This window comes from Hyperoodon ampullatus, assembly GCF_949752795.1.
Source record: "Hyperoodon ampullatus genome assembly, chromosome: X".
NCBI classification, from domain to species: Eukaryota; Metazoa; Chordata; class Mammalia; order Artiodactyla; family Ziphiidae; genus Hyperoodon; species Hyperoodon ampullatus.
Window position 1 is genome coordinate 34,557,797 of NC_136913.1, and position 22,192 is coordinate 34,579,988.

At 40.3% G+C, this 22,192-nt stretch overlaps 1 pseudogene across 1 annotated transcript; it reads left to right on the top strand.

The window, feature by feature from the left end:
• The first annotated feature begins 14,546 nt into the window (after positions 1-14,546).
• Positions 14,547-15,810, top strand: LOC307069625 (protein FAM47E-like; annotated as a pseudogene). The gene has a single exon. The product of its transcript is annotated as a protein FAM47E-like (transcript).
• The last annotated feature ends 6,382 nt before the right edge of the window (positions 15,811-22,192 follow it).

Below are 22,192 nucleotides of genomic sequence, written 5' to 3' on the forward strand. Positions count from 1 at the left end.
ATCCACCCAACCAGCCAGCCAAACAGCCCCGCCCCTCCCCTCCCCTAAAATAGGCCTCAGATTCAGCCCATCCCCCCCCATTTCTATTACCCTCCTGTAGGCCCTTATCGTCTCTTTCCTCGGCTTCCATGCTCCCTCCCCATCTGACTTCCTTCTTCCAGGCCTGTGCTTTTCAAAGTCCCCCCCCCACACACACAACTGCCCGAGTCATGCATGTAAGTGTAAGTGTAATTTTTTTTTTCTTCTTTTGCTGCACCACGCGGCTTGGGGGATCTTAGCTCCCCGACCAGGAATAGAACCCAGGCCCCTTGCGGTGGGAGCATGGAGTCCTAACCACTGGACAGCCAGGGAATTCCCTGTTTTTTTACTTAATTAATTTTTTTTTGTAAGTGTAAGTCTAACAGCATTGCTCCTTGCTCACCCCTGGGGGGCTCCTGTACCAGGTGAGGAGGCCCCAACACAGCACCACACTGTGTCCTTGTCCCTCGCCACCTGGCCTTGTCCTTCCCCACCTGGCTTTGCCGACCTGTCCAGCTTCATCTCCTCCCATTTCTGGACTTATTACAGAAGTCGCGCAACTGTCTGCGGTCTCCCAAGCGTCCTGTGCTGTTCCTCCCTGACACCTTTGTTTATGCTCCTTGCTGAGCTCAGAATGCCCACTCCTGACCCCCTTCGGCTTCCCTTCATCTTGGCCATCTCCTCACCATCACGTGAGACTCACACAAAGACCTAAGGAAGGAACGTGGGATAAAGACGTCCTGAGACGGCGAACATTGAAAACTGTGAGCCTCGCGCCCAGTCGTAACATCATTGACAAGGGAAAGCAAAAGGATCATGATCTCCAGCTAGTTTAATTCAGTGGTATAAGTAACCGATCTAGAATTTCTTTGAAAACAACATTAACAATCTTGCATGACCACTGGAAGCAATGAAAAGGAGCAAGAGACAACTCAAGTTTAGGCTGCATCATGTCTGGTCACCCAACCACAAGCATATGAAAGGTACTGAGGAGGTACTAAGACTCCATAGAGTCCCCCGTTGTCATATAACATCTGCCAATGACGTTAATTAACTCTACACTTCACAGTGAATCATCTACCTTCAGCATTTACTCTCCTTTTAGACTTGGGAACAAGCTAATGAATTTGAAGTGCAGGCAGCAGAATGAAGATGTGTTTTTGCCTCTCAGAAAGGCTCCTTTTACATTTCAAGGGTCATATCTTGAGTTTCAGGGCAAGTCTGAGTTCACTTAGTGCAGAGAAAAAATATGTCAGGATCTGGATACTACAGATTTCAGTCATAAAACAAAAGCACCTTGAGTCTTGGTGTAAGTCTGCAGTGATAAAGATGCATAGTGGGGAAATTCCCAACATCCAAGGGGTCTGGATCAAATAAAATTGGGGCTGAATCATCTGTGCTGATGAGGGAGAGATATGCAGATCAGGAGCATTTGAGATTTTTACATCTCACTAATGTCACTAAGTAGCCCAACCTTATCAGAGACACTCTCAGGAAAATTCAGAGTCTGGGTTAGCTTTTGCCTCACCTTTGCGGCACATGCCAAGAATCAGAGAATGGACAACAGAAGAATATTAACCACAAAGAGTACCTGTGTGCTACAGTTAAAATAAACTCAGGTTCACTTCAATTCGTTCATTCATTCATTCAACAATACTTATTAAATGCTATGTGCAAGAATTTGGAGTAAGATCACTCGAAAGAGGGTGATGACATATCCGTGAAACACTTCTAAATTAGCCAGTCTCTATTTTCCAAGGAATCTGTGGAGAGGTGTTGTGAATGAGAGGAAGTAACAGAATTAAATCGCATATCTAGTCAGGAATGGGGACATCCAAGTCCCTCTCCTCTGCTCTCATGTGAAGGTAAATTATAGCTACAGAATAAAGGAACACAAAATATACATAGATAGGTATGGTGCCATACATCCAAAGGATTTGGGACAATCTCAATTTTAATATCCTTTTCCCTTATCTCGAAGAGCATGTTTGTATTTGTCAAACCACACAGCCCAAGTTTGACTTGGGAAGTACAGCTAGGTTGGCAGACACACAGAGAGGGCATCTAATGACCTGCTGGTCCCGTGAGGAGAAGAACAAAAAGAGAGCAAATTAAAGGCTCCCTAAGAAACACTGAATTTGAGGATCATGAAGGCAAAGATATGGATGGCTCTGAATACAGGAGAAGACCGAGCAAAAGGAGCTGGACAGGCTGTTCTCAAGAGTGGAGCTCCTTAGAAACATTTCTTTGGTATTGAGAAAAAGGTGAAAATGTAAAATAATAGAAAGAGAGAATGAAGGAAGCTCCTTCTGAACTTTTCTTGAAGGTCAAGATAATTTGATAATTTACAAAAAGACTTGCATTAACTCCGTCTTCCCCATTTTGGAGCTCTAATAAGCTCTGGTATAATTTTTTCTTTCTTTCAGAGAACAAACCACACTAATCTTGGAAAATGGTCACAGATATTTTTTAGTGTAATACAGGTATTGCTGAAACACAAATAGATAAGCTTGGTTATACAGGGAAATCTAGTCATTACAAGGATTTTTTCGAGGTTAGATATATTCCGGGAATATTGGCTGGGTCTGGGGATGGACTGCAAATGAGATTTCTATAGACCAACTCTTCTTCATTCTCTCGTCCAAGGTCGAGTAGGCTATTCTGAGTCAGAAAATCTGGGTTGGAACCTGGTTCTGCCATTTGCTGACTGTTAGAACTGAGACAATAAATTTTAAGCTCTTTGAGCCTAATACTCGTCATTCACAGAAAGGAAACAAGTCCTTCCTTGAAGAGATTTTAGAAAGTTTAAATAACCTAAAATACCGTAAAGTGCTCAGAACATGATAAAAAGATATATAGGTGACAGTTATCAGGACTCTTTACTAACTCTCTCTGGTCTGTTTGCAATGGTACGGGAGGGAGAGGGTTCTACAAACAAACAAGGAAGAACACTTGACCAATGAGCTAAAAAATCTATTTCACAATGGTAGGAGAACTGACTTTCAATAATCATATACTAGAAATTTTCCTTACACCTGGGTAACACCAAATTCTATTTAAAATGCCAGTCTCAACTGTTTCTGCTATTTGACTTTGACCCCTCTAATAAAGATTTAGCATAAATAGATAGAATGACAATCTTCAGTAAATGGGATAGAAATGTTTTATCTACCAAGTTCTTTACTGCCTAACAGTCTTACAAATAGGGCCAGAGATAAAGTTACCATGAAAACCAACAGGATGTTCAGCATTACCTCCTGGATATTACTTGTGTGATATTCTTGCTGTAATCTTATCTTAGGTTGTCACCAAATGTTTCCTGAATCCCCATCAAATATTCATTCTGTGCCAGGTACTATCAGGGACACAGTGATGATTACAGCACAGGCTTTGCCCCAAAGGCGCTCATCATCTAGCGAGAGGGAGGCAGTGGTAGCAATTGACAAAAAGGCCAGCTGTGGAAGAGTTTTCTGAAAAAGGTGCAAAGTGTTCTGGGAATATAAGCAAAAGGTAGGTTGCTTCCAACTGCAGACATCTAGGAGGGTTCTCTAGGGAATTATTTGAACAAGGTCACGGACGATGGGGAGGACTCCATTGTCAGAATGACAGTAAAGGGATGGGGTTAGCAGCAAGGCCGAGAAGCAAGCTTGAGCTTGAGCCAGAAAGTGGATGAGAGCAGGATGCATTCAGAAACAGTAGCTACAACAGCATGGAGTTGTATAGAACGCAGGGAGTAAAGAAGACAAAGTCGAAAAGGCAGGTCAGGAGAAGACTGGGGAAGGTTTTAAATGGCCAGCTGAGAAGCTGGGGTTTTTTTCTAGCTGCAGAAATCCAATGAAGGAAGAATGCCATGCTGGGTCCTGGTTCTGGAAAGATGCACAATTAGAGTCAGTATAGAGGATTTATTGGCGGGGTGAGAAACAGACTAAAGGGAAGTCAACCAGATAAGGAGCCCTGGCCATAGATCAAAGGTATTAAGACCTAGAAGGTGGGCAGTGGCACAGAAAGCAATGGATGAATGACACTCTGCATTTTTGTCTTGAGATGACACACTCCTTGAGTGCACCAGTCTCAGATATACTTTGTTGCTGAGATTAAGAGACTTGGGCTAAACTGAAGAAATGAAAGTCCTTGAATGTAACTAATTTGGGCAACTGCTCCTTTCAAGACTTGCCTGGTGGTCACTATCTGGAGAAGACACACTGAGACAGAAGTGACCGTGTGCAAAGATTTGCTTAACCAAGGGACCTGTGATAAAATAAATGTAATACAAAAGTCCAGTGATTTGCATGGTCCCAACATCACACATCTTTTTTTACATCTTTGTCCCCTCTGCTGTCACTCTGTATTTTCTTTAGTCTTTTCCCTCTTCTACGATTTCTGCTTCCCCCCCCCCGCCCCGCCCCGGCCTTGCGGTGTGCCTTGTGGGATCTTAGTTCCCCGACCAGGGACTGAACTCACGCCCTCGGCAGTGAAAGCACTGAGTCCTAACCACTGGGGCGCCAGGGAATTCCCAATTTTTGCTATTTTTATGTGAACATCTTTTGCAGGTGATGGTTGACAACTGGTTGTCCCTAATTCGTTCCCCAAGATAAATGAGCCAATGAACCTACTTTTTAAAATGCTTTGAGGGACTTCCCTGGTGGTCCAGTGGTTAAGACTCCGTGCTTCCAATGCAAGGGGCGTAGGTTTGATCCCTGGTCGGGGAGCTAAGACTGCATGTGCTGTGCGGCGCAGCAGCCAAGAAAATATATTTTAAAAAATGTTTTGAGATTCTTAATGTAAGTGTCCAAACCCAAGTAAAAATCACAAAATTATGAAATGAAATGACCAACCTTATTACTTAGACTCTATTCTCAGAAATAAAATCAAACATTCTCTAACACATGCAACAAATCAAATATCACCATTGGTACTTTTCCTTTTCACACCTAACATGTGAGCTCTTAATTGCACTATTGCATTCATTTTCTCCTTTCAGGTAACAAAAAAGTGAATCTGTGAATGCAGCTACACAGATCCCTTTAGAAAGCAATCAGACATAGAATGACTCTAAGTGAAGACTCCGGGCACTTTTCTATGTGTATAAATGCATGCACTCTGCATACCAGTGGCCAAACCAGGAAGAACATTCACTGGTTTTCTTCCTCAGGATCTGTTAGGATTCCTTCTAGCCCCCATCTTTACTCACTCTCTAAGGAATTCAAGATCTGGGCAGCAATGCCAGGCTAGGGGGTCAGCAGGGACCAGGAACCAAGGAGTGTATTTAAAAACAGAAACATTGGGACTTCCCTGGTGGTGCAGTGGTTAACAATCCGCCTGCCCATGCAGGAGACATGGGTTCCAGCCCTGGTCCGGGAAGATCCCACATGCCGCAGAGCAACCAAGCCCGTGCGCCACAACTACTGAGCCTGCGCTCTAGAGCCCGCGAGCCACAACTACTGAAGCCCACGTGCCTAGAGCCTGTGCTCCACAACAAGAGAAGCCACCGCAATGAGAAGCCTGCGCACCGCAACAAAGAGCAGCCCCCGCTCGCCGCAACTAGAGAAAGCCCGCGCACAGCAACAAAGACCCAACACAGCCAAAAATAAATAAATAAATAAATAAATTTATTTTTTTAAAAACCAGAAACATTTATGTGTTTGACAATTAATTAGATCTTATTTTCTTGCTTTTAAAGACAGTTTCATAATGTTAAAATGTAGTCTACCATTCTACTGGTGATAATTCAAAGTCCTTCTTGCTCACACTCTCTGACATAAATCATAGCAATATTTTTTGATCTGTCTCCTAAAGCTAAGGAAATAAAACTAAAAAAAAAAAGGGACCTAATTAAACTTAAAAGCTTTTGCATAGCAAAGGAAACCATCGACAAAACAAAAACACAACCTACTGAATCAGAAAATATTTGCAAATCATATGACTGATAAGGGGTTAATATCTAAAATATAGAAATAGCTCATACAACTCAACATTAAAAAAACCCAATTAAAAAACAGACAGAAGGGACTTCCCTGGCGGTCCAGTGGTTAAGACTCTATGCTTCCAATGCAGGGGACACGGGTTCGATCCCTGGTCGGGGAACTAAGATCCCACATGCCGCACAGGCAAAAAATTGAAAAACATAAACAAAACAAACAAACAAACAAACAAACCAGGCAGAAGACCTGAATAGGCATTTTTCCAAAGACAAAATGCAGATGGCCAATAAGAAAAGCTGCTCAACAGCACTAATCTTCAGGGAAATGAAAATCAAAACCACAATGAGATATCACCTCACGCCTGTCAGAATGGTTGTCATCAAAAAGAACACAAATAACAAATGTTGTCAAGGATATGGAGAAAAGGGAACTCTTGTACACTGTGGGAGGGAATGTAAATTGGTGCAACTACTGTGGAAAACAGTATGGAGGCTTCTCAGAAAACTAAAAAGAGAACTACCATATGACCCAGCAATTCCACTGGGAATTGCTGGGACATATGGTAAAAAAAAAACAAAACAAACAAATAAAAAACAAACCACTAATTCGAAAAGGTACATGCATCCCAATATTCATAGCAGAACTATTTACAATTGCCAAGATATGGAAGCAACCTAAGTGCCCATCAACAGATGAACGGATAAAGAAGATGTAGTGTGTGTGTGTGTTTGTGTGTGTGTGTGTGTGTGTGTGTGTGTGTGTACACATACATACATACACTCATACGATGGAATGTTACTCAGCCATAAAAAAGAATGAAAGTTTGCCATCTGGGGCAACATGGATGGACTCAGAGGGTATGCTAAGTGAAATAAGTCAGACAAAGGCACATACTGTATGATATTACTTACATGTAGAGTCTAAAAAATACAACAAATCAGTGAACATCAGAAAACAGAAGCAGACTCACAGATATAGAGAACACACTAGTGACACGAGTGTTTACCAGTGGGGACAGGGAAGGGGGGCGGAGTAACATAGGGATAGGGGAGTAGGAGGTACAAACGATTATGAATAAAAGAAGCTACAAGGATATATTGTACAGAGGGAATATAGTCAATATTCTATAATAACTATAGATGGAGTATAACCTTTAAAAATTGTGAATCACTATATTGTACACCTGTAACTTAAATAATATTGTACATCAATTATATTTCAATAAAAAGTGCTTTTTGTTCAAATTTTCCGTTGAATTTGGTTGGTCCATTTACATGCGTAAGTGAAAGAATCACAGAGATACTGGGACACAACACTGACAAGCAATAGTTGATAAATAGTAAAATATATATTAAGGGCTGTATAATACTTTTGCTATCAAGCCAATCGAGGTGTTCACTGATCCATGCCATTCTTGGTGTTGACTAGGAAAAAAAACTCCAGCCAGTCCTTAATACATAGAGTTAATATGTTCTGAGAGGGAGGGGGCAGTCAATGTAACCTTTTTCCCTAACAGAAAGTGCCCTTTCAGTAACCCATTTGAACATTTAAAACTCTTGGAGGCAAGATGGTAAGGACAATTAAACTGCAGATAAATGAGTGCCTCATTCAATTACTGTTTGGATTGGAAAAAGAAAGAAAGAAAGAAAGAAACAATAAGGTGACTGTTTAAAAGGAGAGCAAACAACTCTTTCCTTAGAGCACTCATCTTGGGTGACAATGGGGCAAAAGGCTTATACCCTGGGAGGCAGCCGCACCCCTGCCTGGAAAACAGGAACTCTTTAATACAGAGGAGTAAATTATTTCCTAAATGCATTGATCTGAGCTTCTAAAAAGTCTGCTTATCTCCAAGGTAGAAGAACTTCATTTTGTTCTGAATGAAAGGATAAAGCTCTTTGTTTCTGGTTAGAGATCATTAAGATGATACTTTAATATTCTCCTCACACTCAGATTTTTCAGATATTTATGAAAACATCTTCCTGATTTAAATGATCTTGGTCCATTAAAAATTGTGAATCACTATATTGTACAACTATAACATATGTAATATTGTACAGCAACTGTACTTCACTTTTAAAAAAACCCAAAGGAAAATAAGAAATTATCTTGGTCCACAAAGCCAGATAATCTGCTTCAACCACTTCATTTTACACGTGAGAAAAGGACCCCAAAGGTTAAGGAAACAGCTCTAGATTGCCTATTATTTTTTAAATGTATATGCTTTTTAAAAAGGGAGCACAAAGAGCATTTCTTATCAATATATACAAGCTGTTTTTTGAAATCTTTTGGATCGTCAGCTTGTTTGGAGTGCTGCAAGCTCTGATAGCTAAGTAAGGAGGGCCTACATAGGACAATGCCCAGATACCAAATCTTGAACTGAATTCTGAGCTGATCCACTGATAGCCACCCAAAAATACTGCGATAAATCCACACGCATATCTCCTCTGACAGCCTCGTTTTTTCCTCCTCCATTTTTTATTTTTTTGCATCGCACATCCTTCCTCCTGTTAGATTCTGTGGCATACATGAGCCGTATGGATTCACAGGTGCAGGTCAACATATTAGTAAAATAATAAAAACAAACCAAAAAAACCCCAGAAAAGCCTATGAGCCTCTCAAGCCTCCTTAGCATGAAACTCACGTATTTGCTTTTGCTCATGTCAACTTATTACTCCCACAAGAGTTGGTTGACATGGATATGTATTTATTGGACATATGTTTAGGTTGCTACAGGAGAGAAAAGGAGAGTCAATTCTAGGCACTGGCTTTTTTTTTTTTTTATGTGACGCTGGTGCCAGGTGGAGTGTAGTAGGAGCACGGAGAGTGACAAGTTCCTGCCCTTGACCCTGGTGGAGCAGCACCACAGTTTTAAAAGGTGGGGTTACAGGGTGGGCCCCCGAAGGGATGCTCTCATATTAGCCCTGTCCAGCTTGGCTCAGCCTCTCCAGCCTGGCAAGGGTAACTACACTTATATCAGACAAAATAGACTTTGAGTCTAAAACTGTCTTTGGAGACAAAGAAGGTCATTGCATAATGATAAAAGGGTCAATTCAACAGGGTGATATAACATTTATAAATATATACACACCTAAATACATAAAGCAGATATTGATAGATCTTCATGTTGTATGTCTTAAATATACAAAATTTTTATTTGTTAATCATACATCAATTAAGTTTGAAAAAATATTGACAGATCTAAAGGCAGATACTGACAGCAGGACACTAATAGTAGGAGACTTCAATAGTAGGAGACTTCTACTTATGACAGTAGATAGAACATCCAGACAGAAAATCAAGAAGGAAACAGCTGATTTGAGAACACTATAGAGCCAACTGACATAACAGACATATACAGTAGTTAGCATCCAGGAGTAGAAGAACACACATTCTTCTCGAGTGTATACAGAACCTTCTCCAGGATAGATCACGTTAGGTCGCAAAACAAATCTTAACAAATTTAAGACCCCAAACAGCCAAAGCAATCCTGAGAAATAAGAATCACACTTCCTGATTTCAAAATATATTGCAAAGGGGCTTCCCCAGTGGCACAGTGGTTGAGAGTCTGCCTGCCGATGCAGGGGACAGGGGTTCGTGCCCTGGTCCGGGAAGATCCCACGTGCTGTGGAGCAGCTGGGCCCGTGAGCCGTGGCCGCTGAGCCTGCGCGTCTGGAGCCTTGCTCCGCAACGGGAGAGGCCATGACAGTGGGAGGCCCGCGTACCACACACACACACACACACACACACACTATATATATATATATATATATATATATATATAGAGAGAGAGAGAGAGAGAGAGAGAGAGAGCAAGGCTACAGTAATCAAAATAGCATGATATTGGCATTAAAAACAGACATAGAGACCAAAGGAACAGAACAGAGAGCCCAGAAATCCATACATCTATGGTCAACTGATCTTTGACAACGCTGCTAAGAACACCCAATGGGGAAAAGGTACTCTGTTCAATAAATGGTGCTGGGAAAACTGTATATCTACATATAGAAGAATGAAATTATCTCACCCATATTTAAAAAACAACTCAAGATGGATTAAGATTTAAACGTTAAACCTGAAACTGTAAAACTACCACAAGAAAACATGGGGGAAAAGCTTCTTGACGTTGGTCTGGGCAACTATTTTGTGGATAGGTCAGCAAAAGGACAGGCAACAAAAGCAAAAGCAGACAAGTGAAATTGTATCAAAAGCAAAATCTTCTGAAAAGCAAAGGGAACAATCAACAGAGTGAAAAGGAGATCTGAACAATGGGGGGAAATATTTTCAAACCGTATATCTCACAAGGCTTAATACCCAATATTTATAAGTAAGTCATACAACTCAATAGCCAAAAAAAAAAAACAGCCCTCAATTAAAAAATGGGCAACAGGCCTAAATTTCTACAAATAAGAGATACAAATGGCCAAAAGGTAGGAAAGGGTGCTTGACCTCACTAATCATCAGGGAAATGCAAATCAAAACCACAATGAGATATCATCTCAAACCTTTCAGAACAGCTGTTATCAAAAAGACAAAAGATAACATGTCCTTGAGGATGTAGAGAAAATGGAACCCTTGCGCATTGTTGTTGGGAATGTAAATTGGGATAGCCATTCTTTTTTTTAACATCTTTATTGGAGTATAATTGCTTTACAATGGTGTGTTAGTTTCTGCTTTATAACAAAGTGAATCAGCTATACATATACATATATTCCCATATCTCTTCCCTCTTGCGGCTCCCTCCCTCCCACCCTCCCTACCCCACCCCTCTAGGTGCTCACAAAGCACCGAGCTGATCTCCCTGTGCTACGCGGCTGCTTCCCACTAGCTATCTATTTTACACATGGTAGTATATGTAAGTCCATGCCTTATAAAGGCAGAAGAAAATCCTGCCTTTAACAACATGGATGAATCTGGAGGGCATCATACTAAGTGAAATAATCCAGATGCAGAAACACTAATACTGCATGATTTCACTTATATGTTGAATCTCAAAGAGTCAAACTCCTAGAAGCAGAGAATAGTAGTAGTAGAGTTGGTTGCCAGATGCTGGGGGGAGGGGGAGACGGGAAGGTTGTTGGTCAAGGGGTACAAATTTTCAGTCATTTAAGATGAATAGATTCTGGAGATCTAATGTACACCACAGTGAATATAGTTAACAATACTGTATGTTTGAACTTTTCTGAGAGGGTAGATCTTAAGTGTTCTCAATACGCACAACAAAAGATGGTAACTATCTGAGGTGATGAATATGTTAATTAGCTTGATTGTCGTGATTGTTTCACTATGTATATGTTGATCAGATTATCAAGTTGTATACCTGAAAAATATGAAATTTTAAATTATCAATTATATCTCACTAAAGCAGGGGAAAAAAGATTAATAAATTTCAAAAGACTGAATAGAAAAGAACTCTGTACATGAAGGTTCATAGCAACATTATTCATAACAACAAAAAAGTGGAAAAACCCAAATGCTCATCAACAGACGAATGGATAAGTTAAATATGGTATATCTACATAATTGATTAGTATTTGGCAATAAAAAGAAATGAAGTACATATACATGCTTCACCATGGCTGAAACTTGAGAACAGTAGGCTAAAGGAAAGAAGCCAGTCAAAAATGACCACATATTCTATGATTCCATTCATATAAAATGTCCAGAATAGGTAAATCTCAAGAGACAGAAAGTAGATTAGTGGCTGTCAAGGGCTGAGGTGGCTGGGGGATGGACGAGGTGACTGCTAATGGGGATGGCATTCCTTTGAGGTTCATGACTATGTGTCACAACTGATTGTTTTGATGGTTGCACAATCCTGTTAATACACTAAAATCCATTAAGTTGTACACTTTAAATGAGTGAATTGTTAATATGTAAATTATATCTCAGTAAAGCTGTTATTTCAAAAAGGAAGAATCTACATCAGTGTGGGGCAGAGGAGACGAGCTAGAAAGCATAGAGTCCATAAGGAGAATACGGCCGTCTGTCCTCCAGTAGCTGAAGGAGATTGGTTCCAGGACCCCCGCAGATACCAAAGTCCGTGGTACAGACTTGTACCACGTAGTACAAGTCGGCACGTAGTACAAGTACAGTCGGCCCTCCACGTCTTTGGGTTCTGCATCCATGGACTCAACCAACTGCAGGTGGAAAATATTTGGAAAAAGAAAATTCCAAAAAATCCCCAAAGGCAAAACATGAATTTGCGGCACGCTGGCAAGTATTTTACATAGCATTTACTTTGCAAGAGGTATTATAAGTAATCTAGAGATGATTTAAAGTACACAGGAATGTACACCGGCTATATGTAAATACTGCACCATTTTATATAAGGGACTTGAACATCTGCGGATTTGGGTATCCGAGGGGAGTCCTGGGACTAATCCCAGGTGGATACCAAGGTACCATTGTGAAATGTTTCTCCTTCGTGAAATCAGGAATGATAGTTTATCCTTTGATATCTTTCCCTATACCAAATATTAGTGCATTATTACAGGGAATAATTTGTGCCTCTCCTGATAGTTTAAAGCTGAGTTTCAACGACATAATTCTTTAACTCCTAAAACTCATAAAACTTTTGGTTTGTCATTATTCTAGTACGCTTCCAATTATAAGTTATAGTGGCTGATTTGTTTCTTTTATTAAAGTTGCACGTACTTTACACAACACATCATTTCGGTTGTGGTTTCTTCTGCAAGTCTGGAAATAATACAAGTTTTCACCGTCATGCTCTTTCCATTTAATTATTTAAGTAATAAAATAAGAGCTTTCTGGATAGTTCAGCAAGAACAAACTTTATACCTTTCCATAGTAGAAATTAAAGGCAAAAAGAGATGAAATAGAAGTTCAGAGAGGCTGAACAAAAAAAAGATGTGAAAGACCTATACACTGACAACTACAAAATGTTGCTCAGATAAATGAAAGAATACATACATAAATGAAGAGATGTACTTTGTCATGGGTCAGGAGACTCAATATTGTTAAGCTGTCAATTATCTCAAAATTTATTTGTAGATTCCATAAAATCCTAATGAAAATCCCCACAGGTTTTTTTTTTAACACATTAACAAATTGATTCTAAAATTCCTATAGAAATTCAAAAGACCTACAAGAGTCAAGACAACTTTGTAAAAGAATAAAGAAGTTGGAGGACGAATACAGCCTAATTTTAAACTTACTGTAAAATATAATCAACACAGAGCAGAACTGGTGTAAAGACAGAAGATTCAATGAAACTGAAACGCGTGTCTAGAAATGGACCCACAAAAATAGGGACAACTTACACTCACAAAGCTGCAAAAGTAATTCAGTGGAGAAAAGCTCCTCTTTTCAAAAACATTCTGGAACTACTGGATATCCACAGGCAAAAACTAAAAATAATAACTTTGATCCATATCATTCATCATCTAAAAAGTTAAGTTGAAATAGATGACAGATCTCAATGTAAAACCTAAGATTATACAAATTTTAGCAGAATGGAAAAAGTCTTCATGACCTATGGATAGGCGGTTTTCTTATATACAACACAAAAAGACAATCCATAAAAGAACAAACTGATATACTGGACTTCATCAAATGTAAAAACTGCCCTTTGAAAGACGGTGTTAAGACAATGGAAAGACAAACCACAGATGGAGAAAAAGATTTACAAATCATATTGCATCCAGAATACACGAAGAATCCTCAAAACAAGAGATGTCAAGCAGAACAATTTTAAAAAGTGCAAAAGTTTGAACAGATTCTTCACCAAAGGAGAGATATGAATGGCAAATAAGCACATGAACAGATGTTCAACACCAGTAGTCCTTAGGGAAATGCAAATTCAAACCACAATGAGATGCCACTACACACCTATTAGAGCAGCCACAGTGAAAATGACTAACCTTACCGAGTGTGTTAGGGAGTATGTAGACAAAGCGCCATTCTCATATACAACTAGAAGGAATATTACTTAGTACAACCACTTTGGAAAAGTTTCGTGGTGGTCTAAAACATAAAACATCATCTGCTCCCACCATGCCACTCATAGCTCAAGTTTACCCAAGAGAAATGAAAGTATGTACATGGACATACAAAAACAGGAACACAAATAGTTGTGGCAGCTTTATTCATAATAGCCTCAAACTGTAAACAACCCACATGTCCATCAAAAGGTGAATGGAGGGGCTTCCCTGGTGGCGCGGTGGTTGAGAGTCCGCCTGCCGATGCAGGGGACGCGGGTTCGTGCCCTGGTCCGGGAGGATCCCACATGCCGTGGAGCGGCTGGGCCCGTGAGCCATGGCCGCTGAGCCTGCGCGTCCGGAGCCTGTGCTCCACAACGGGAGAGGCCGCAGCAGTGAGAGGCCCGCGTACCGCAAAAAAAAAAAAAAAAAAAGGTGAATGGATAAATAAATGGCACTATGTCCATACAACGGAACAGTAACTACAACAATAAGGAATGAGCTTTCACCCACCGCCCATCCTGGGAGAAATGCAGGCTTCACAGGGCGCCTGCGTTGACCCGCCTCCGGGAAGAACCTGGCTGCACCTGGCTACACGGTCTCCTAGCAACCGGAGAGGCCGGAACAGCAAACTATTGAAGCGGTGGTGCCCCCAGAGGCCAGGGCAACCATGGCGGACAAGAAGCGGCTGCTAGGACCCGGGCCACTGGAACCGATGCCCCTGGACATGACCCGCAAACCCTGGTACAAAGACAAGTTGCCCTCCAAGTGTTTCGCAAAGCACAAGAAGATGCTCCCGAAGTTCCCCACCTCCCTGGACAGCCGGCGGTGGATATTTGTGAAAGAGCTGCTGGACGACTTCCGGAAGGGTTGCCCACCTTGTGAAGATATGATCACTCGCAGCCCTAAGGAGGGCTTCCTCCCCAGGATTGCTCACAGAGTTCCCCAGCATGCCCCCAAAAAGAGTCAGAAAAAGCTGCCCGAGGAAGCAGACCTGTTTTCCACGCTCTCGCCAGCCCAGCTAGCACAGAAGGCATTCGTGGAGAACATCGAAGCCCAGCTGACCAAGCATCCCTTGGCTCTCTACCTGAATCTGGAGGAAGGTCTACCTGCAGACCTCTTATTAAAGGTGCTGGAAGTGCTCGATCCTGACGGGAAGCTGGAGGACACATGGGCTTATTGTCAGGGCCCCAGGAAAACAACGAAGTCCCCCACAAAGCTTCGTAAAAAACGTCCTGCCAAGGTCTACCTGGAACCTCCAAAGAAGGCTCCTGTGTCACATCCAGCCTGTTTGCATCACGAAGACAAGAAGTCAAGCAGAAAGGATTCACTCACTGATCCTCCTGTTCACAGAGAAGTACCGAAAGCAATTTGTAAATCCTTCAAATGGGCTGCTGCTTTTGGAAACTTGGGCATTGATGAAGAGCTCATCACGAAACCGTGTGAGTGGCCACCAGCCCAGGATACAGTCTACATGAAGAAAGTAACCCAGGTCCCTTCAAAGGTAAAGTACAGCATCGGGCTAGAGAAAATGGAGAAGATAAAATTATCCAGAGAGGAAGGAAACTGGGAGAGGAAACCCCAGAAGCCACAGAATCCTTAGAAACCCAACTCGGTGGAGATGAGGTATGGTGCATTGTACCTGAAGCCCAAGTTGTGGAAAAAGCTAGTTAATGACAAACCTTCAATTGACCCCAACGTCTTACTTGAAGATGGGAGTTTTAGAAAGAAGCTTCCTGAACACGACATTCTTGAAGATCTTTATGGAACAAATAGCGTTTAAAGATTTCATTCTAAGCAAGGGCTACAGGATACCAGACATCCTTGAGAGGCTGTTCCTCAGGAAGGGATGGAAATATGATTCTGTTAAGACTCCTATACACAAAGTAATAAAAATCAGCCAAAATGGAGATGATGCACGAGAAGATGTTTAGACAGTTTTCTATTTACTACTTACTTGGCTATTTCTCTCTCTCATTTTAATATCAATCAGAATTCATGGTGAGTGTCCATCCCACCATGTACGTACAACTTTGATTCTACATCTGTTAATTTAACACCTAATGCTTATAAATATTTCTCAGTGACCTTCTGCTTGGGTTCATCAATATTATATAAATTTTATCAATTATGAAATCAATATTCACATATACTCTTCTCACATTTTATAATGTTGTGAATACTACATTGTTGCATCAATTATTTGTAAAAATAAAACCATAAAAAAGAAGAATTACTTTTTAAAAGTATGATTAGTTAGGTCAGCTACAAAATGGGATACATTTCAAAATAACTGTGCTGAGAAAAAGGAGTCAGAGAGTTCTACTTGTATTAAAATTATAATGAATTAATTATGACAATTACTTTCTTAAGCAAAACTTGACATCGGTAGCCAAAATAATGTTAGCCCCATTTAATAATGAAATGGTTATCCCCCTTATTAGGATTGCATCAAGCCCCCAAAACAGATTGAAAACTATTTACCAAAATTATAGGTGAAACTTTAGTTATGCTCTTTTGTCACGCTTCCCAACTGAACATACTTAAAAGTTTTACCATATTCATAAAAATTCACTGTGGAAGAGTGTTTCCATATCATATAACACAGGTGCGGAATAGCAGGGAGCTTCAAGTTCTTGGCAAATCTAGTGTGCAAAATAGGTCTGCGTGAGCAAAACTACACAGCACCATCAAATATCCACACATATCTATTCAAGTAAGATTAATCTTTGCAGTTCATGAATAGCGATTTAAAACGCACTCATAAATGTAAAATAAGAAATCAAGCAACTTCTTTACGTTTCCAAACTAACAGGTAAAATTGTCTGGGACAGGAAATTTGTAGCTAGAAAGATTTGTAGCACAGATTTGCAGCACACTTCTGTTTCCAGTAATGAAGGAATTTATCTGTAAATGGAAGTATGTGTATATACTTCACCCTCGTGAGAAGGGAACACAGCCATCAGGTTGTAGTATTCACCAACATCCTCACTGCAATCAACTACTCCCTTTTCACTCACTTCCCCATTTTCACTGAGGTGACTTAGTGTCTGAATTCCTGACTTGCTCCCTGTGACTACTCTCATCAACGTTCTTGATTTAAATATTCACAAAGACTATCCATTCAAATCCTGGCACTAGCTCCATTCGTCTGGCCCTCATCTCACTAGAGACACCAATCCCTACAGTCAGACTCTAGACTTTGTTTGGGGCAATAATGACACCAACTTCAAATCTCACTTTCAATTATTCCACCTTCCGATCCCTGCTTTTTACCTAGCTGATCACCCCTTTTCATATTCCCAAACCTCCAATCCTTCAATTCCAACACGTTTCCAATCCAGTGACCCTTACCACTCTTTCAGCATTAATTGTGCCTTGCGTTCAGTTCCTTACGTTCCCAGCGTAGACTCCACCGTCCTCTACTATCCCTTCTTTGAGTCTACTTTTAACTCCTTTGCCTCTCTCTCCCGCTCTTATATTCTTCTGAGAAAACCCCAGTCCTGGTTAAATCTTAATCTCTGCCATTCTTGTACTTGCACCCAAACAGTTAAATATGGCTAGAGAAAAACACATACCACACTGACTGGTTACATATGGCATGAATCTTAAATGAGCCTTCAACACTAGCTGAAAGTTCTGCCCCATTTCCCTCATCAATATATTTTCCCATTTTCCAATGATCATCTTATATCTGTCATCAATTGGCCAACACCCTATTTCCATTTCTCCTTCTCAAAGCATTGCTTTGTACTTCACTGATAAAATTAAAAAATTTAGAAGAGAACCGTCTTTTCCTCCCATCACCACATCTACCAGGCCAGTGACATCTGTACCCATATTCTCTATCCCCTCAGAGACAGACGATGAACTCTTTATTCTACTGAGGCAAAGCCTTTCCTTTGTGCACTGGATCCCAACACTTTGCCAAATTAAATATTTGTCCTGTATCTGCCCCCTTATTTTCCTATATTATTGTTCTGTCTTTTGGGGGATAATTCCTGTCATTAAAAAGCAAACAAACAAACCAAAACCAAAAAAGCCTCTCATAACTCACATCATCTGAAATAATCAAAGAAAACAAAATAAAAATTCTCTTGACGTAATTATTCTCTCCAGCTACCACTCTATATTTTCTGCTCCACTTTGTAGAAAAATTACCAAAAAGTGTCATTTATAAATCATTGCTTCCATGTCTTCATCTCCCAGGGTCTCTTGAATTCATTCCAATCAGAATTTTGTTCTACTTTGCTAGGGAAACTTTCTTGTCGAGGTCACCAATAAGGTGTCATGGCAAAATCCAATTAATATTTTCATCGTATTCAAGAGCATTGGACTTGATAAGTAACTCATTGCTTTTTGGAATCCCCCATTTTTCTGTTCTTCTAACACCACAATTCCTATTGTTCTCCTCCTTCTCAGTTTGAAACTTGAATTTCAAAGTCTCCTGTTTCTAACCTCAGTGCTGGATTCACCCAGAGCTCAGTCTTGGGACTAACTCCCCAGGTAATTCAATATAAGAGCATGATTTTGTCTACTATCTCTGTATATCTAATGACACCCCCCCATTTTGAAAATTTTTTTTGTAGATACTTTTATTTTTTTTAAACATCGTTATTGGAGTATAATTGCTTTATAATGTTGGGTTAGTTTCTGCTGTATAAAAAAGTGAATCAGGGGGCTTCCCTGGTGGCGCAGTGGTTGAGAGTCCGCCTGCCAATGCAGGGGACACGGGTTCGTGCCCCGGTCCGGGAGGATCCCACGTGCCGCAGAGCGGCTGGGCCCGTGAGCCATGGCCGCTGGGCCTGCGCGTCTGGAGCCTGTGCTCCGCAACGGGAGAGGCCACAACAGTGAGAGACCCGCGTACCACACACACACACAAAAAAGTGAATCAGCTATATGTATACATATATTCACATATCCCCTCCCTCTTGCGTCTCCCTCCCACCCTCCCTATGCCGCCCCTCTAGGTGTCATCCCCAATTTTTATCTTCAGTGGTGAACTCCAGATTGCCCATATGACCGCTCTACTAGCATGTATAATAGGAATTTAAAATAAAGCATTGTCTTCCACATATAAGAAATATCATATATTTGTCTTTCTCTGTTTGACTTATTTCACTTAGTATGATAATCTCTAGTTCCATCCATGTGGCTGCAAATGGCATTATTTCATTCTTTTTTATGGCAGAGTAATATTCCATTGTGTGTGTGTGTGTGTGTGTGTATTCATTCCACATCTTCTTTATCACTTATATGTGAAATCTAAAATATGACACAAATTAACTTATTTACAAAACAGAAGTAGATTCACAGACATAAAAAGCAAATTTATGGCTACCATAAGGGATAGGTGGGGGGAGGGATTAATTAGGAGTTACGGATTAACAGATATACACTACTAAAAATAAAAAATAGATAAACAACACGGACCTACGGTATAGCACAGGGAACTATATTCAGTATCTTGTACTAACCTATAATGGAAAAGAATCTGAAAAAGAATATATGTATGTATAACTGAATCACTTTGCTGTACACCTGAAACTAACACAACATTGTCAATCAACCATACTTCAATGAAAGAAAGAAAGAAAGGGCATTATCACAAGTACACAGACATTCCTACTTCTAAATTTGCTCTTCTTGCCATATTCCCCATTTTGGTAAATGGCATCACCACTCAGCCAATTGCTCAGGCTAGCCTTGACTTCTCTAACTCCATGCTGAAGTTTGATATAACTTCACGATATATTCCCAGAGGGAGCGCCTCTCGCCATCTCTACCCTTACTGCTCTTCTCTGAGCCACCATATCTTACCACACATTAGCAAGGGCCTCTTACCCTTGCTTTCCGACTGCAATTCTTTTCACACTGCAGAATATTTTCCACACAGTAAACCAGAGTCATCTTTAAAACATCAACATCAGGTCACATTCCTCCCCAATTACAATGCTCAGAAGGCTCCCCATTACACTTGGAAGAAAATCTAAAGTCTCCATGGAGAATGAGAGATATCCCACTTCAGAGCTTTTTGAATTTGCTCTTCCTTCTGTCTGCAATGTTCTTTTCCTACATGTTCATACGGTTCGCTTTATTCAGGTATCGCTCAAACGTCGCTTCTCTGGGGAGTCCTTCTCAGACTACCACACCCCAATTATCACCGTGCATCACTCTCTACCACCTTCCCCTGCTTTATCTTTAAATTTATCTCTACGAGATGTGGTATGTATATCTATGTTTATGTCTGTATCTCCTCTCTTCTCTAGGCTTAACCCTCTGTGAAAACAGAGACATTTTAAATTAGCCTCTAAGTTCTCACTATGTAGAAAATGCAGAGCACAAAGCAGATGCTCAATAACTATTTGCTGAATGAATTAATAGAGGAGACGCTTTTTTAAATAATAGTATTTATTAAGAGTCTACAATTTTTCCCTCACTTTTTAACAATAAAAACCCGTTCTACCCTCATCTCCTTCTCTTTTCCCATAATGTGAAACAATCCCTACCAGAAGTGGTCTCTTCCTCTTCAAAAGATCTCATTCCTTTTCCTTCTTTTTACTGATCAAATACAATTTATCAGTTTCTTGTATAATAATACATGCCTTTCTCAGAGGTTCCACTGCAGTCACATCCAAAACAAGGGCTATGTGTCATTTCCTTTGTATATAAGGTTAATACTATATGTCCCAGTCAATGGGCTCATTATCTACTTTATCCCATTGTATTCTAACACAAATCACCCCCTTTTAAATAACAGGCCCTCAAATACTCAACTGCATGAATGAATGGGTTTAGCTTTGAAATAAATAAATCAGGTAAATCAAACTGTAGTGTGAAATGACTCCATGGGCAGTAGTTCATTAGAAGAGCTGTGATGTGCAAGACACGTAAGAAAGGAGATTTAAGTCTCCCATTTAACCAAAAGTAGACTCAATTATCTACAATTTCCTCAATATTAAAAGTGCATTAAAGAATATGCACAAGTCATAGAAATAGCAACACATTTATAGTCAGAAGACACACACTAGAATATCTCCTTTTCCATATTTTGGTTATGTGACCTTGTACTTCAAGAAGCATGTCTCCTCATCTATACAATGGAGGCTATATTAGCAAACTCAAACTTTGCTGAAAATTAAAGGATTACTTTATATAAGTGCCTAATACCACCAACATCACAGAACAGATACTCAGCATACATTTGGGGAAGAGGAGGGAGCAAGGAAGGGTCCTAAAAAGGTACCCAGGAAAGAAGCCAAGAGAAAAAATAAAAAACACTTTTTGATGGTGTTTATCCAGGGTGATAGCCTTCAACTAAACCTCACTCAATCCTAGCTTTTGCTTAAGATGAAAATGTGCATTTGCAAAATAAGAGCCACTAATAAGGCCTCCTATTGCTTATTGGTGAAAATAAAATTTTCCTTGGAGAAATTATATGGGTTCCTTCACTGCAGCAATTACCCACATTGGTATTAGTTGTCATACAGATAGAAACAGACGCAAACAGAATTTAGACTTCTTAACACCAGGGAGACTTCAAAATCCATAGTTTTTAGAAGGAGAAGGAATTAGGGAGAGCCTGACGTATAACTGTGTTAGTGTAGCTACTTAAAGTTTTCAAAATGCCCATTCACAATCTTTGTGGGGCTTTTTGTTTGTTTTGAGGTTTATAACACAGAGAAACCCCAAAGACGTCTTATCTCCATTTTATAACTGAGAAAACTCCAGGTAACTGAATTATCTAAGGTCAAGTGTGAGGTCAAAGTCTACTACTTGTGTGTATTATTTCCACACTGACACTCAGCAATATCATGGACAATGAAATATGCACCTTGAAACCTTGGACCCCAACCACTGAAACTAGAGGAAGAACATTCCCAGCACCAGGGCCTCTAGGAAAGGACATATAAAGATGGACTTTCATTTTCTGGAACCAGTTGTACCCTGCTCTTCCATCTCGCCTGTTACAGCCACCACAGCTTTGTCAGTTGTGTGGCAGGAGCAGGGATAAATTAAATTCAACTCTGGAAGGACACAAAAATCGCAAACCCAGTAGAACTGGATATCATGGCCAGCGATACCCAGATCATGCTCTCCTGACCACTTACCATGTAAGCAGAGGACAAGGATATTGTTCTTCTTTCAATCTATCATTAGAGCAACCAAAGAATCTTTAGTATGTATAATAAAAACCAGGCCTTTAAGTAAGGAAGATATTTATAGCACCATTTATAATATTTATAGCATACCCAACAAATCTTTGCATTGTGAGGAAGAAATTGATAGCACATGGAAGAATTGAAAGATAATGAA